Source organism: Ptychodera flava, chromosome 18 (genome assembly GCF_041260155.1).
Source record: "Ptychodera flava strain L36383 chromosome 18, AS_Pfla_20210202, whole genome shotgun sequence".
In the NCBI taxonomy this organism is placed as follows: Eukaryota; Metazoa; Hemichordata; class Enteropneusta; family Ptychoderidae; genus Ptychodera; species Ptychodera flava.
Window position 1 is genome coordinate 35,315,351 of NC_091945.1, and position 19,161 is coordinate 35,334,511.

At 34.3% G+C, this 19,161-nt stretch overlaps 1 protein-coding gene across 2 annotated transcripts in view; it reads right to left on the reverse strand.

Annotated features, from left to right (window-relative positions):
* Positions 1 to 1,831: 1,831 nt before the first annotated feature.
* LOC139117495 (lysophosphatidic acid phosphatase type 6-like) overlaps positions 1,832 to 19,161 on the reverse strand; it is a 158,180-nt gene continuing 140,850 nt past the window's right edge. For both annotated transcript variants that reach the window (XR_011548546.1, XR_011548545.1), the window contains one exon: positions 1,832 to 2,350. The gene's annotated coding sequence lies outside the window, so the exon portion shown is untranslated. The remainder of the gene's footprint in view (positions 2,351 to 19,161) is intronic.

The following is a 19,161-nucleotide window of genomic DNA, read 5'->3' on the forward strand; positions in this document are numbered from 1 at the left end:
TTTGCAGCCCTGTTCCATTGTACTATAGAACAGCCTTGTACAAATCATAGATTCTTATTTTACCTGACACTATTATCCAATATTTCCATTGTATCTGACTGTTATGCTATTATCTTATACAGCAAACAGAAAAACTTCACTGTATAATATAAGCAATTTCACTGTGACAAGACTTGCTATTTTAACATCAAAGAGACATCAAATTACCAAACTACATCAATACCATTTTTAGTATGAGACAGTGAAATTGCAGTAATACTTCACTAACTGCCGATAAATATGATGAGCATTTTTTTGATGATGAGCTCATGTACCTGCTGGCCACCATAGCAACGGTCTCCAAGAGCAATGATGTAGATTATGGCAAGTTTGAAGGAAAGGGTGGAAGCATGGCAGATGTTCTTCTGTTTACACAAGGATTATTGACTCACAGTCACTGAGATCTTGAGCTTTCAATTACCACAAACTCATCTTGGTACGCAGTAAATTTGTTAAATTTCTTGAAAATTTTCACCAAGCTGAAATCTTAGCTTGGGGGCCACTGTTATATAATCCAAACATTACACTCCGGGTGAAACATTTTGTAGCTAATGCTTTCTTTATCACATTTGTATTACCATGACAACCATGGATTCATAAGCTTTGACTGTTCCATATTAACCTAGAGTACGCAATAAATCACACCAAAAGGCGCTCTCTCTTCTGACTCTACTTTTTCAACGACAAAGAAATTAAGACCGCCATTTCTGTTGATACAATTTAATGGCCCATCTTATACACCCTTTAATCTGACCATAAAAACCCTGAAAATATCGACTGAACTCCACTGAAACCTTTAACATTACAGCAAAGGAAGTGAATCACAGGCAATCTTTTCAACATAAAATTTTATGATTACAACAAGATATGCTAATTATCTGTAATGAGATGTTGGGTTACACTATATGAACACCTCCATCAGCTTCCATCAAAGTTTATGAGTATCATAACTTCTACAATGCCCGCATTCAGCAATTCCACATTTATGGGCATTGCGTTTCATAAACCTTACCATTTCCAAAACGGTAATTTATCACCAAATCCATCAATCTTGAAAGGTAATTGAACCGGGAAAGGTAGTTCATCAATTCGTGGCTATATTAGTCATATTTCAGAGATGGAACCAGCTCATCTGAAATGAGCGATTTGTTTGAAACGTGTGGAGCAAAGCAATGATGCACAAACTAGAAAAAATGAAATATCAAAACAAACAAAATATCACAGTGCCATCAAGTTTTGTCCACTCTCCACAATTTTTGGATTCTAATCTGGGATTTGTTTGATTGTAAGTTACTTCTTTGGTTTTTAAAAAAATGCAGTTATCTCATTTGCACATGAGATGCAATAATTAGAATGTGCGTTTGGCTGGTTATGTTTGGTTCTACGCTTAAATGATTTCATCTCATAAATGATCTCATCTAATAACATACTGAAACAAAAGATTTCGGTTTCAGGAGATACCATTTGATTAGGGGGAGGGGTTGAAATGAAAATAGAGCAAATATTTGGAACCACAAGATATAATTGTAGCGGTAGTATATTCATATTTTTCATGAAATCAGTTTCTCTTCACTTTTTTTTAGACATTTCAATTCTGATTTTCACCAAGGGCAGATCTAAAATTTATAAAATTGTCACTCCTATTTTGACACCTCTCCCCTCAAAAAATCTTATAGTCCATCCTTTTAAATATTATTCATTCGGCAGAGATTTTTCTCCCATCATACACTGCTACAAAAAAGATTGATATTTATTGTATGTAAATTGACACATTCAGTCATTGGCCATGACATTGGATAAGTTTGATTGTAATACATCTGTGATATCACGTAGCCTCATAAAAGATGGCAGAAAAAATATGGAAAACAAAATTGAGAACAAAATTGATCAAGATTTTGAAACTTTCATCCAAACTCAACAAATATCTCATCCATGGTGTGGCAATAGCTTGATTTCTGAAAGATCAAGAAACCGATATATTAGTCACTGCGATGTTCCACTGGCTGTATTTTCCTATCATACTGAGTACAAGCTGCCCATAAACAGTCATCTCCGAGGAATAATGAGCTGTATGATTGTTCTTCATGTGCCTTTTCAGTCAGATTTTTATTTCTGACAAAAACATTTCTCCGTCAGATCAACCTTGGAAATCCCTTATGATTGGATATAAATCACTTTTTCATTTCAGGTTGTTCAGGTGACCATAGCGATAGCTTTCCAATCTTCATGTTTTAGTCACGGAAACAGGACGTTGCAGCTGTAAAGTGTTGTTTCCTGTTGCTATGGCAACACATCTTCCAAGTAGTCCGGCCTGAAAAAAGAACGATGAGAGAGTAATGTGTGGAGGATGAAGACGGACTCATCGCGTTAAAAAGTCACACTTTCAAGTGTTATTTTGTAACTATACTCAGCTTGGGTGTAAGTGACGGATAAAAGCAGAAAATTGAGAAAATCCAACAGACTGAATGAAGAATAAGTGACCTTTCTACTTGGTACCGTAGTGTCTGGAAAATTCATCATGTCCGTGGAAAAGTCATATATTGTTAATCAATGGAACAGAAGATCCTAATGCTTTAAGAGTGCTCTAATCTCCGTGGCGCAGCAAGTCAACGACAACTATTTGTGTTTCATCTTGAGTCCTTACGGTCCCAGTCGGTCTGTACTACAGCTGACAAATCTCACGTACGCTGACTCCATCATTTCAGACAGAGAGACCAGCAATGCCGAGAGTTTAATCGTTTAAGGAAATGACGCAAAGTACATTGGGAATGATCAGGATAAACTCATACGCTGTAGGGATATCAAAAACCTGCCATATGTCAACTTCACAGTAAGCTGGGATATTTCTACCTATTTTAAATTAACATCACAGAAAGTGAATTCTAACTTTGACAGTCAGTGGCTTTGTTTTGTTATATTCAAATTCACGACTTTTTTCAGATTATGTGCACAGGATCTAGGTTGACGTTGTACAGGAAATTAACTCGTGTTGTCTAAACAAATTTTACACTCTGTGAATTCTTCAAAATGTCAGCATTTTCAACCTGTGATTGATGATTACACAGCCTTTTTCTGTGCTGCCAGCGATGTGTCTAATTTGTTCATCGGCAACTCTGTCCTTTCACATTTTAGTTATTTATGGACTTAAACTATCCTCTATTGCTATGGTGACAGACATGTTTTTCAAGATTTCTGTAAGATGATTACCCATGAGGTGTCATTACTATCAATGTTTATTTCATTATCCATTTTTTTCTAAAAAATTTGTGGTCAGGTATGCCATGAAATTCAATTGTTCATTGTCAATTTGTATCTGTATCTATAAACTGATATTTCTACAAATTATCTAGCATGATGGCTTTTGAGCCTGTTCAGAAAAAAAGATCAAATATGAAAATCTCTTTCTTTTGAAGTCTGTACATTTTGCAGAACAAGCTTAGACACTCAGAGATGAATATAAAATGAACAAAATGTGATCTTAAGACTCAAAGTAATAATGAAACTGACCCTCTAATGATGTTTTATTTTCATCAGGGATTAAAATCATTATATTGGTTACTGAGAGTGGAACGGTTTTGCTTCTAATAGCATTTTTTGTCACAATTCTAGAGGGCTCTCTTCTAAAAGTAAATTAGCATATTCATATCAGTATGCTACAACTCTTAGCCAATGAATGTGTAGCAGACAGTAGGGTGTTCCCCTAACTTTCTAGTAAATTGCTTGACAATGAATAAATGATTTTTAAGGCAGGTCGAGCAGGTCCTGAGCTGAACAAAGGTATACTTTGTCACTTCCTCCACTTTGATGAACAGATTGGGTCGTCATTGTCATAAAATGTTAAAAGCCTCACTTATCCCAAGATGTTACTGGCTCTCAAAGAGCAGTTACCCTAATCACTGGCTTCATTCGAACATAATCAAAATGGCTCCAGATTTCATCACGTCCAATTACCCTGTCTCTACCCTCATGGACCATCTCATCAACCTTGCTTGTTTTGTTTTCATTTAGCCTGACATTCACATTGTCTGCGCTCCTACTTTCACGGAAATGAACATTAAACGAAAAAAGTGAGGTTCCCTTTAAAGTCAAACATGGACACCGCATTTTATCGCTTGCTTGTAATGTTTCTATGCTTGTTGGTTAATGGAGGTCATGTTCTGTTTTTGTGTAGAATAAATTACTGACATATCATTTTCATCGGTGGTTTTTTCTGACATAGTGTTCTCCTTGATCTTTGACAATTTGAATGAATAAAATACTTGTGTTTTACAATGAGCAGAGCGCTTTCATTTAGTGCTTCTAAATTTGTGTGAAATTAGCTGTACTTGTAACATGCTTTGAGGGTTTTAAAATTGGTCTTTCATGTCTCAGGTAGAGTGTATGACAACATATCGGTGTCCTGACGCCGACAGTCATGATCATGATGGACTATTGCTCTACTTCTTAGTACAGGAATACCATAAGACTGTACGGATCTCGTGATTTGCCAACGGCACCAAAATTCAAGAGTGTATGCCCTCAGTGGACCTATCAGCTGCTTGGATTCATTTCAATGTGGACTATCCTGTTTCTGAATGCATGAAATTCTTTTTATCCAACAGCAAAATTTCAATGATGAAGCACTTCAGGATATTTCAGATACAGCTACATCCCCCATAGTTACCTTCTTGTAACTCGAACTCCAGTTCGAGGATATAGTGACACTTTCTTTCCCCAAATGGTTGAATTAATTAGAAGAACTCATCAATTTATCTAATTTTGAATAATTTATTCATGAAAAGTATTAAAACTTCTCTTAAAATATTGTTTAATTTGAAGGTTGGCACCTACATTTTGTATAAATTTATCCGCTGGTACAGATCTGTGTCTTTACAAATATAAATTTTTTACTATAACCCAAACGGGATTCGAACCCCCACACACTCACGGTAACATCGCCTAGCTAATAGGCCTCACACAAAACCAGTCGGCCACTGCTTCCAACCCAAATATTGACAAGCTTTGCGACCGATGCTATCATTTACAGTAATCGATATATATGTATTCACTTCTCTATTTTTAAGGAAAATTGACTAAAAATTGTGAAAAATATTACATGTCTACATGCCTGAAAAATTGATAAAAATGTACTTTCACCCCAAGGATAGGATCTGGTGTATGAGAAACTAGTCTAATTCATTCCCTTTTAGTAATTTTAAACATTAGTGAACAATCCTGATGGAGATATGATACTTTGAATTCCAAAAGAACCTTTAAAGAATGATTATAGCCACATACATGTACCTGTGCTACAGTCTGTTTACACAATAGGGCTGATTGCAAATGATGTCATTTTTCTCTCATCAATATGCAAAAATAAATCTTTGTCCACATTTTCTGCAAGAACGATGAAAATAAAACCTGCTAGTGTTACAATGGATACTAAAAGTCACACTCATTCACATGAATTTATGGCTCAGACTACAAGCTGCAAGAACAACCGCACATGAAACTACAAAGTTTGTCTGAATTTCAGGCAAAGGTGTCCGATGTCGTGCGCTTGCAGCTATATTTAGTAACAAACCTGAAATCGTGATCGGCGCTATTTGTATGGAAAATTTTGATGCAATAAAAAACCAAGGTTACAGTAAAATATACATGTACAGATGCAATATTCAGACATGTACAAAGTCCTGGCACTCACCTCAGAAGAATATCACTGAGATAAATTCTTACTCTCTCAAATTTTTGTAATGAGAACTCCATTCAATAGAGATTATGAATAACTGGAGAATGCATGGCTACATGGGCGTGCAAGTCTTGAAAGTTTGATGAAAGTCTACGGGCTATTGTGCTAAAGCTAATGGAGACTTGCTTTGATGTGAATGGGTCATTAATAATGTAGACACGACCAGCAATTTCTGACAGCATAGTGAATACAACTGAACCAGCTTACACTTGTCAACTGTGAAAGTTCAGGACCCCGATTACTTTCTTCGTGAATTTTGATCTCTTTGTCTCCATGGTAATTGGCAAGAATATGAACTGTCTGAGCCGTGTGTTTTATAGGGTAATTAATTTAGAGTCTCATAATTAGGGCATTTAGGAAACTGTTTATACTGTGAGGTTGACGTTTGTGGGAGGTATTCAGGTGAAGTTGGACAAAATGATTGGCACATTTGAATTTGCATTAATTTTAATATTAATCACAATAAGGGCAGAATTTCAACATCATTCATATTTATAATGAAACAAGAACCTTATAAGATTAATTATTTCTTGAAGTGTGCCTTTCTTAGAAGATACTATTAAGTTTTAGATTTGAGAATTTTCATTGGCTATTGAGGGATGTATACTTGGAAAATGTCATTTATGGATTTCTGAGTTTCCTTGACCTGAATTTAACGGTTGGCATATTACATTTATATGCAGGGTGGACAGACTCACGCTCCCTCCTTGCATTGATACCGTGTCATGTGGTTTACTCTGAAACTGACACAACTATTCAGTTTGTGGAGATGTTAAATGCATAGATGTGTTTTTGACAAGCATTCTGTTTAACAATGCACCAGCAAAAGTTGCTCATTGTCAACATTTTTTGTATTGTACCTGGATGTGCTTTGTAGAGATGGTCTACCACCTTGAAACAAAGAATGGCTTTTATTTAACAAAACTTTATACTACAGATTTTCAAACAGTGAAATTCAAATAAAAAACACGGTGCTACTGATAAATCAACTATCTTCCATTCACCATTTACTATCCTCTGATTATTGGCGATAAATAGTTTTAGAAGAAACACGTCACATATGTTATAGACAACCTGTGAGTTTTACTAACTTTAGGATTACTTTTTCTGAGTATGTATCTAAATTTAATAGGAAGGGAAATGGAAAGAGAAAATCACACTTTAATATTTCATACAAAGGATTATTATTACTTCTTATGAAATATTTTACACAGTAAATATTTCATACAAATACAGAGAAATCATCCTAGCCTAACTTGTCTTCACAACAAACTCTTGAAATAAAAGTAGTAATAAATATAATCACAGGTACAGAGGGTGGAAAAGTTGCTGTTACAAGATAGTTGAAAAAATGTTTTGTTACCTACAGTGTGATGAATATCTTGAGAATGAAAACGAGGCTTTATCTCATTGTCATGCACTGACAGCAATTTCAGAGAAACAATTTTTAAAATGAAGGTTCAAAAAAGGAATTCTATGTTTTGAAGCCTTTTAGGTGATTACTGCAGGTTATGATGGAATACTTTTTAGAATTTTACTTTTGATCAAATAGTTGTTAATTTTTGATAGTGTTCATATTATATTGCGATTGATATTAAAGCTGCCTTTGGTATTAAATGCTTTTGTATCTCTCGTTATTGATGTAGCAAGCCTGGTGATGGGAGACTATAATGATCTGGTGAAACGCAAAATATGAATGAAACCATCGCCCCTTTGTCAGTTCACGTGAATACCATACAAAATCTATACATGTATTCATTAGGAAAACCAACAAAAGCACCATGATTCCTTTGGAAAAATGTCAATTTCAGTCACGGTAATTTGCATACAGATAATACGACCCATCAATCATCTACCAGGAAAGTCACATGAATTTGCATGATAATAAATATGCAAATTCACATTGATCCATCAAGTCCCCCCACGTGTACATGACAGTTTGGCAGGGTCTCACAACATGCATTTTCATAGACTTTCACTCGACAGACAAATAGTCTCGAAATTTTATAATAGGTATTGATATAACTGTGTAAAGAAAAGCTTACTAGATTAAACTTCTATCATGAGTCAGACACGTAATCCTATTATCGATAAAGCCATAATGGTGTTATACTCTTAAAGTCCTGAGAGGAACTCCAGATACTGCAGTATAATTAATGATAATTTTTAAAAGTTGATAAATTATGATTGAAAATAAGAGTTTTTCATCGATCTCTGAACCAAGATGATTGCAAGAGAGCTGACTTTTTCAATTGAAGTGTTAAATCTGAAGTTCCTCGCACAAAATTGTGAGTGTTGACATAATGCTCTCTATGTTTCTACGGCAGGTGATTGAACCAGTTCATTATATATCAAACATTGAATATTGAGTTCTGCACCATTATCGGATGACCACCATAAACCAACTCTCACACAAAACCATTCACAAAGTTTTTTTTATATTACTACAGCTGATATAATGTTAAACATAATTAAAGACAACACAACAAAAACTGGTCTCTTTTTCTTATCATAAATATATGACTCAAGCCAAGCTGTGAATAATGCTTTATAATTTTGTTCTAGAATGATGAAGTTTTTTTCTTTGAACTTTTTTATAGAACTTTACAAACTGCATTGCCAGCTGACAAATGTTTAATGTATGTTGTACACTGGTTTGCTTTCAGTCAGTTTTTACATTTTGTAACTTTGGAAAGACATTAACATGCACATGACATAAGAGACATTGCTTGACTTTTCATCTTAAAATGACGCAATTATGACTGGTTATGATCAAACTGACAGGCCAATTCACTAAATTAGGTTTATTTTTGGTATGCATATGATAACGTAAAAAAACAATGAAAAGTAGAAAAGCGAGAGAAAAACCAAAATTAACGGGCTTGGCAAGCCTCGCCTGCTAATTTTCGGCTTTCCTCTCACCCTTGCCCATAAATAAATGTTAATGGTCAGCGCGTCACCCATTATTTCTATAATAAAATGCACTACAAACTGTGATAAAAATATAGTGATTGATTCCAAAGAGTGGCACATACAGTAGACTACCTCATGTACAGCACACTGTGCATACATAGGTAATGTATTTTCACACTAATCTTGACTGCAAATTGCCTTGAACAGTTTCTGAACTCAAGTCTTCCCAATGACTATAGCATTAACAAATACGTACATTCTGCTAGCTTTGAGTGTGCGTAAGAATACATGCTAAGGCTTATAAAGTGCATCTGCCAATTTTCCTGGATGAGTTTAAAGATTCTGATCACATGTTACTCACATATTGGAATCAATGTTGTATACAGGTTGACGTTCTGCTCCTTTCACATGACACTCTGTGCAGTGAAGAGGAAAACACAGTGATATCCTTAGCAACCTTCAAAACATATATCAAACAGGTGCGGCTGATTTGAGCATCAATAACACACGGCGGCAGAGTCTCATCATCTGGTTGCCTCTTTTCCTTCTCTGGGACAAACTCACGTCTTGTAAAATTATTTACCTAACATCACTCATATGGATTCAGGTGGATTAATGTCTAACATGTGCTGCATCAGTCTGCAGTCTCAATTATATATTTTCAGGCAACAAGCATGAATAGATGATCATGTTTATCCTAGTCAGCTTGATCATCATTGTTAAAGATGAACAAATTCAGTGAACTACTGCAGATGTTGTTTCAATAAATACCTGATATTTGGATCTTTCTAATTTTTTTGTTCTGTTCCATAACAAACACACTACAATGACGCTGTTTTGATTTGTCGTATCTCTTTTCATTGATCAATGTGGACTCTTTCTATTCTTGCACAGATTTAGCAACACTTTTTAGCTTTTAATGATTGAGATAGGTACTGAATAAAGTGACTACGTAAACTAATTCTTTGGTATTTATGTCTGTTTTATGATTGAAGGTGATTACATGATGATGTGTTGAATAAAAGATCTATATCTCCGATTAGCAGAAAAGTTAGTCTAAAATAATTTCAAATAGTATCATTTATTTCACTGTTGTTTTTTTTACAGCATTAAAGTTTGGTCCCTTTTGGTAAATGTAATTCATACAACTGTCAGTAGTCAAGGAATGCACCAGTCTTGGTTTTCACAGTCACACAGCCACAAATTGAAAAGTTATATGTCTGTTTTAACTTGTTAACAACCTCCCCATGATTGTTACATCTCACTTTCCTAATGGTGTTCTGATCTCTTTGTCTCTCTTGGAACTTAAATGACACAATATGTACAGGTAAATGTAAATGTTGTCAATATGATAGAAGGAAAGAGATTCAACCAGACCAAGATTTGAAGAAAATCACTGAGTCATGCTCTTATTTTGCTCAACAAAATTCATTTTAAAAGTGATTTTCACAATGCTAGTTCAAAATAAACCTTTCATGTTTACTATATCAAACTGATGAAAGTTAATTATGAAGAAAGGCAATATGGTTTTGATTGTATTTTAGATTTTTATGCATGACAAAAGGGTAAAAATCTCATTTGTATGCCACTTTGGTGATGAGAAAGACTAATTTGAGGTACACTCATGTGGAAAATGATTGGATTGCTTTTTATATTTTGGAAAAATTAGTGATAACAGTAAACTTGCTAGAATTTACAAGATTACACATTATTAAATATCAACCATCAGATCACACTAATTTATTTCTTATTTCAATTTTTGATTTGAAATCACATGTTACCAAGATGGCCACTCTTTCAAAACAACAGACATTTAGGTTAAAGAGAGATAATACAATCTACTAGGTTCTTGTCAATAACTTATTTTGCCATCTGTTTCCTCATAATTAAATTATCCGCATATTTGTCTTACATGAAAAATTTTATTTGTTATTTAAGAGTGAAAATCATTAAGCTGAACACAGTATGCATGGAGTATATAATACTGGATTTTATATCAGTCATTTTATAAAAATATTATGAATTCTACAAAAGGTTTTTGCCCAGCTGTAGAAGATAAATGAAAGCTGTGGTTAAATATATGGTTTATGGAATTACTCATGATTATGTTATTTTTATAACTTTATGTAGATTCAGAGATCTGTACTGGATTTAAAACCAAGAGTAACATTCACCATAAATACACTCTGTAATCCTGTACAACAGATGGAGCAAATTGTCTGATATCTGCCTATTAATGATTCAAAACATGATAGTACACAAAAAAGAGAAAATACAATTTTTGATGTCTATTGGGAGAAATTTTACATGATCTTAATTACTGAAATTGATTAATATATGCTTAACTTTTTCATTTGCTTATAATTAAATTATTTGGAATTCACGGTTGAGTTGATGTTTCATTTAATTAATTTGACTGGCAAATCAGTTAAAAGTGTCTGCCAAATAATCCACTTCACACACTTTGATTTCACTGATGAGCGAGCACATATCAAGAATAGCATACGTTGGATATTTGTCATTTATGACAATCTGACAGATTTGAAGAGTGCCAAAAATACCTAATTTGAAGAACCTAAAGGGTGAGAAATAGTGCCACTGGCACTGCAGCTCACTCTGGTGACCTGAAGTTACCTTTGTCAGATCTGAACAGAAATGAGATATCAAACGTACTTCAGTTGATTTGAATTTCATGAACGATTTTAGACCAAAATGTGCCAGGTCAAGTTATGTTACTTTAAAAAAGTTCACAGCTAGAGTAAGTATTAACTGTCTTGCTATTTGAGACTTTTTCGTTGCTTTAAATTTCTTGTTTCTCACTTTCAAAGCAGATCTATGAATACATTTAAATACTAATCACTCAAAATATGAATTAACTGTCTTGATGTAAGCTTAACTCTTTCACCACCACCATTGGTACAAACCTATTGTTATCCCATCGTGAGTGTTGAGCTGTTTACAGGGAATTCTGGGAACAAACTTGATCTGTAAAGAGGAGCTTTAACATGAAGATTTGGGTGACTGGAATTCATTTGAAACACAAGATCAGTAGTTTTGTAAAAGTAATAAGATGTGTTTCCATGAAGAAATGGACAACAGGAATCCACAGGTACAGATAATTCAACATTTATCTATCCACAACATGTTATAGATAAGTTAGTAAACAAGAGGATTTTCAAAAACAAAAATTTGATATCGTTGTTACAAGTAATCTATACTGCACCATTGAAAGTGTATTTTTTATGAACGTAAAATTGGCCGATGTGCGGGAAACTTGACTTTTACATTGGAATGGTTCAGAACCATGAATTAATGAACAATTTGTATTTTGTGTACAGAAAACTTCAGTTAATGTTGTTTTGCATCTCAAAGGGAAGGATGATATGCAAATGAATTGGACTAAGGTTGTAAAAAATTATCAAAAACTGAATCCATCATTCATGTATCCATAATTCAAATACTATAACCTAAATTATGATACTCATTATGAACCTTTCATAACCGGTATTGTTTAAAATCGATCCATGCCAGACATCCCCAAAATTTTAATTTCATTACATCAAATGCAATTAAAACCATTTTCACAAAATGCATCATTATCTCCATATGAGTATATTGGAAATTTAATCTGAATTTTAGAAACCTGTGAACAATTAGGAAATTTTTTTGTCATCTACAAATAATAAATCCAAACCATGGTACATTTTCCCTCAGATCAATAAAAAGCAACTGTCCAATACTTCAATGAAAATTGTGAGTGGTGTATTTTTGCATAACTGATACTTTCTTGCTTTCATCTGATGTGCTATCCACACCATGTTGCCAACACATTAAGTAGGTCTTCATGATCTCCATGATTATTTATAGAAATTATTAAGCTCCTTGTGAAAATACATTTTTTTCCAAGGGAGAATTGAAGAAAGCAGGCGAAAAGATGATTGACTTTCCACTGCACTGGTGACATTTATTAAAACACCCCTAAAGCAAGTTTTCCAAATCTGAATAATTTACTTCAACTGACACGGTGCTCAAGACCCAGGCTATATTCACTCTTAAAACTATCACCCCAGTGAATTGAATTTTTCATCTACACCGCACAGAAAGAGAAAAATTGATATAGATTATTCAGGGTATAAGAAAATGACACTCATGGCTGAGGTCTCCATGATGATTTTCTGATATCTGCAAAAGATACACTGTGGTCTTGCAAAAATAACGTCATTAAAAAGCTTCAGTTTTTCCTAACCACACTGTAGTGACACTATTGTTTTTGTTAAAGTGGGGTTTTTGTAACAGCGATATCAAAACTTGGGTTGGAGTTTTTTGTAACAGCGATATCAAAACTTGGCAGAAAAAGGGACACAAAATGTAGGACAGCAATGGCTGTACAAAGGACAACAGGCAATTGGTAAACAGGAACATCCACTTTTCATTTGAAGACAGTTTCATCAATGTAATCACTACTGATGTTTGTATTGTTGATTTTAAAGCACTTAATTTCTTTTCTCATCCTCAGATAACTTGTCCAATTAAATTTAATATACTGGTATTTCCTTGATTACATGACTAAAGTACGACTCTGATACATAGTTAAGAATTGATTCTGTAACTTGCAATATTGATAAATACTATTTAAGGACAAGCAATAATCCTCACTCCAGGTGAGATTTTGGAACACTGCTATCTAGTATAAGCCTCAAGGCAAGTGGTGTATGCAGAATACTGTCATAATGTTCAGTTTTGAATTCACATTTCAAAAATCTACACTGCTGTTTAAGTAATCTTCATGTTTTTGTAATTAAGTTCACTCTAACTTCTCAGTTTCCCTGTAATCTGAACAACCCATGTTTAAGCATTAACCCTCTACACTATTTGCTAGTCCCGTTTTAGCACTGGTATATGCATTGGCACACTTGAAACTCTGACATAATATAATTAATAAAAATATTGTCAAGGACAGTGTGCTTATATTTGGTTTGAATTGGTTCATTCAAGAAATATTTAAACCAGAAAAACATGAATGACAAAAGTAAATAAGGTCTGAAACTTTAGGTATTTGAGGTCAACTTTGGCACTATGCATAGCAGAGGAATGTTTCAACACAGTCCCTCTTAGTTTGAGCAGGTCTGCCAATATGTAACAGTTCATGAACAATGACAGGAAATGACTCATAAGCTGTTTCAGTTACTGCCACCACTCCTACACATAATAGGTACACTGCATACAAATAGGTTAGAGATCATAGAAGCTCTGACTCAGATGTGTAGGCTGTTTCAATTACTACCACCAATCCTGCACATTTGCAGGATTTCCCCTTTTTCTTACCTCATTTGCATATTTTTGACACTGACAGTTCATTTGAACAACGTCACATCTCAACCCCTGGGTCTACCTGTACACCAAATACTACGATGGTAGGGGTGGCGGTTTGTGAGCTTTTGCGTCGGACAGACATACATTCACACATACATACATACATACATACATACAGACGCCACCGACTCACCATATAACCTGTCTTAAGTAACAAGCTCAATCAACAGAGTCACTGTGATTTAATTATTACTTTCATACAATTATTATGTTATTTGTATTAAGAACAAATATCTGAGTTAAAAATACATTGGTGATGTGACTTGATGTAATATTTGACTGTTCACTAAAAGTTTTAGTTTAAGTTTAAAGGTCAAAACAATTTAATTATTGGTGTTTTTGACTCAGCAGTATTTGTGAGATACAGAATTCCAGCATTGTATCTGGAAGTTGTTAAGATAAATTGAGAATATGAATGTCATCATTTGATCAAAACAAACTTCAATATATTATAGTTATACAGGTGAAGTGAGAACAGGATATTCAAATATGCTTCTTCAGGGTTATGAACCAGAAAAATAAATTTACAGAACAAAGAATATGACCAAAACTTAACATTCAAACTTACAGCTACTATTAGAGATACCCTGGATAGCTTTATAACTGACATTTTGTCATTTGGTCGGTGTCTGCTGATGTTTTTTATGACTGCAATGTATTATCTAATGGCCCTGTCACACCTTGACGATTTAGCCAGCATATTTATGTATGGAAAATTTGGCAAAGACACCGGGTGTACGTTGAATACGTTATTGGTAAGTTTTGTATAAGTTAAGAGCACGCTGAAGCACGCTTATATACATCGTAGTATGGCGAGGTCATCAAAAAGTTTTGTGAATGCACAAAACTTTTCAACGTACGCCATTGTATGGCTCATATGTCCCGCACACACAGGCCATAAGTTGTAGATAGGTTACGTGCTTTTTGACACACGTTCACACATGTTACTTGTAAGTTACTCATAAGTCGAAATGTATCGAGATACTGAAACATATTTTTAACCTATGAGTACATTATGAATACACTATATATACGCCCAAAATTGAAAAATACATCGTTAGTTCAGCAAGTCAGCCTTTCAGAGAAATTTTGATACATCGCATACACTGGCTAAATCATCAAGGTATGACAGGGCCCTAAGTGGCTTTGGTAATGACTGTGATTTGAAGTAAAATTTAAGGAAATGGAGTCGTCTGTGAGCCCTGTACTCTGTACTGACATTTGCACGAATACAGTAACGTCGGACTTCATTGAACTGTTATAAAAAAACATCAAAGTGTTAGGTCATTTAATGCATGTTTTCACCATTCACTGTTGCATGGAAACTCAACTTATATGAAAATTTTTACTTGGGGAGTAACATCTGTGATATGAGACTTGAAAATTGTTATTTCCGAATCTAAGTGGGATGTAGTCCTTGGGCACTAGCTCTTACATCTCTATTGTGTCCGTCACATTGTAGAAATGAGTAACTCTGATGTCTCCTTATAACATAACTGTCAAGACGCTTTTCAATCTTTCATGTACGGATTAAGTGTTATGATTTTCTCACAAGAAAGAGCATTAAAGTTGTCATTCAAAACGACATCTGGAAACATGATTCCCATGAGAAAATTGCAGTCTTTTCACAACAAATAACCATGGTATTCAGAGTAACATTGCGCAGGTTATTATATCAGGCCTGCAATCTCAAAATATGAAAACTGATTCTTAATACTCTAAAATTGTATTCAAAATGGCACATTGTTCCCATACCAGCCAAAGCTGAGTCCCTTAATTTTTTATGCAATCTCAACATCAGAAAAGTCTCCTTTTCAGGTTTTTTGCATTGTCATGCCTGCAATCCTCCTAGGGCACGTCTGTCACTTCTGAGAGATTTCTGAATTGAACACCGAGTCATTTCAAATGGCGCGTAATGTGTTCTGTTAATTGTCAATTTAGAACGTCAATCACATCTTGGTGCTAAGTCTACATGATTCATCTGTAGTATACACTACTGTACGAGAAAATCAACATCTGATCAAACACTGCTTTCATTTCCTTGTCATTATTTCAAGCTGCACAAAGCTTGATATTCCTATTCTTGTTATACTCATGTTGCTCTCACATTTCATATAGTATTGCCTTTCATGTATGCATAGCTTTAAGAAATTTCAATTTACACAAAATTTGTTTCCTTTTTAAGTAACTCCTTTTTTTGTTCCCGGACAAAATTACTTGGGTTACTATCATTACCAGAGAGAGCTGTCAATACAGTCGGCTTTTAATGGATGCTGTATGTCATCAGATCATTTCCTCTCAAAGTAATCTTGCATTGATTTTCAGAAAACCACTGGTGTAATATTCTGAGATGTCATGATTTTCTTTTTACATACACATTGAAAGAAGTAGTATGCCCTCATTGTGGCTTTATATGAACTAGGAAATCATAACTACTGGAAACACAACACATTACAAGTTTTAAAGTGAAAAATTTCAATATTGCAGAAACCTCTGCTGTTACTTTCATTTTTATGGAAAATTAAGTTGTACTGTTGACAAATTAATAATTAATTTCTTCACCATGGATGGTTTCTTTGCTTGGATTGACATGCCCAATAATTTTGACTTGAATTAACTGACAGCATGTGTAAACAGACTTTAAGCCTTCAATTGTCCCCTGAACAGATATGATATGTACAAAATATATTAAACTAATGTTAAATTGTGTCACTAAAATACTGACATTGGATGCTCTTAAAACTTTGTAAGATATTTTCTTGGCTACTGTTGTACCAGGGTATGATCTGCATTCTTCAGTAATCTAAAGTGCAGGACCATCAAATTTCTTGGGTCAGGCCACTGGGTTTGTGATTCCATGCACTGATCTCACAGCCCATGCAGTAAATTAGTATTGTTTATATCCCTGACAAAAGATCAAAACTTGCCACAAGTTTGCACTGCTTATTTGTTACATACTTGATACAAATTCTGACATTGTTACAGAATGTATGACCACTGGATTTACATTGATACAGCTACACTGATGACTGAATGATGAATTGATATTTTTAGCGATGCTGACGATACATTGGTGCAGTGCTCATCGGTGAGCAGATAGAGTCATCTGAATTGCAGGACCACAAGTTTTGACTCTGGCCTGTAAACTTTCCATTCCACTTGTCTGATTGTATAAAAGACCATCAAACTAGATTGCAGGACGCCAGGACTTTATGTTAGCATTGGTCTTGGGAATAAAGATAGGACTGATTAAAATTGGATTTTTACACGCAGAAAATCCTCCCTTCCATAACCATGCATTGAAAGTCGCATGTACATGATGTTCATGGGAAATGTTATTTTTTTTTATAAAGAGATGGATTTCTATATGATACAGTTCTAAAATATCCTGTTCAGTGTAATTGCAAGACATTGCAATACCAATGATTGACAGTTTGATATGATTTATAAGTGAATGCCTATTATGACTGCCTATATTAACATATAATCAATACAGCTTTGTACAGTTATAAAATATTCTACATTTGGTTTTTTGAGATTTTCTTGTGTGCTGTTGATAGCAGCAATGACAAACAGGAACAGAAATCCTCCTTTTCTAAATTTTCTGTGATTTTCTTCTGAGCTTGCAGATCATTTCAGCCCAAAGCAATGTGATTACCTACTTCAAATTAACGTGCCATTTAAAAAGTGTCAGACAAATATCACTTGTTGCACTGTTCTCTGTACAGCTCATAGGTTTGATATTCATTAAAATCACATCAAGTTGTAATTCAGTTACTTTTTAAGAAAATGTTGTTGCAGTTATGCAAAGCAAATAATTACACAATGATCAACACTATTTATTGAATAATATGATCAAAAATAATAAATTCATGAATCACAGTGAGCAATTTATTCCAAAAATTTACCGTATTCATTACATTTATGAGAAGATTTCTGAAATGCTTGTTATTGTAGAGTGAAGAATCAAATGTCAAATTGTACAAACTAATATAGCACAGTTGAAACTTAATGTTTAATTTGGAAAGTGTGTTTTCTAGTGAATCATTTTGAACAATTTCCTTGTCAGCACAATGTCATCAATAACACTTGTTACATTCTGGAGCAGTCATAGTGTAAGTTTTGCTGCGACTGAGTTGGGACTAGTGAAATTAGTCAAGTGAATGATTGATAAATGATCTGTCAACATTACAATAAGAATGATCAGTTTTTCAGAGTGTTTAATCAGTGACACACAACCTTATTCAAACATTGCATACTCACTCTCCTTGTCAGTTTCTGAGTTTGTTGGATTATGTGTCAACTTGAATAAGGAATGAAGCTTTCTAGTAAGGGGCAGTAACTACACAATCATAGATATTGGGTATAAGCTGGTATTGTCTCACTAAATTAGACACTCACATCTCAAAGACCGTGATGCCCAAGAGTGGCTTATCATTAATAACCATTAAAAAGGGCTAGTAACTGTAGCTTTCTTGGTAAATTTTTCACCATTTTTTCTTTACTGTAAATTTTCTTGTTCAACTTCCAAAGCATGTTGGGATACACAGTATTCAGCTTATCAAATGAGTCTGTACATGTGAACGGCATTAATTGTTATTGTTTGAAAGTGTATTCTGCTCTGGATCAGAATTCAATTCTGCTCCAAATCAGAATTCAAATGCATTCATTTGCAATGAAAGTGCACTTTGCAAGTGTAGATGCTGTGTTGACAAACTAGTGGGTGTTTCAACATGCTTTGAGGAGTAGAACAAGAACTTATAATAAAAAATATGCGCTCTTTTTGGTATTTATAGACACACCAATTATGAGCTAAAAACTAGAGACAAAAATCATCAAAAACTTATAGCTGTGATATCGCAGCGGTACTTGTGGCGTGTATCGAACGCGATCGGGTCATTGGGGTCATCACCACAGTCCCGCTGCGAGCCAACACATAGGCTTCATTGGCAGTTTACTACGAGACTGACCGGTATCATAGATTTAGCTCGCAAAATAATAAAATAGATAAAGCATACAATAAATAAAATTATACCAACAGTATCACTGACTATCTGAGACTCATCTTCTACTCCTGCTAACGAGCCCGACTGTGACAACATGTATTT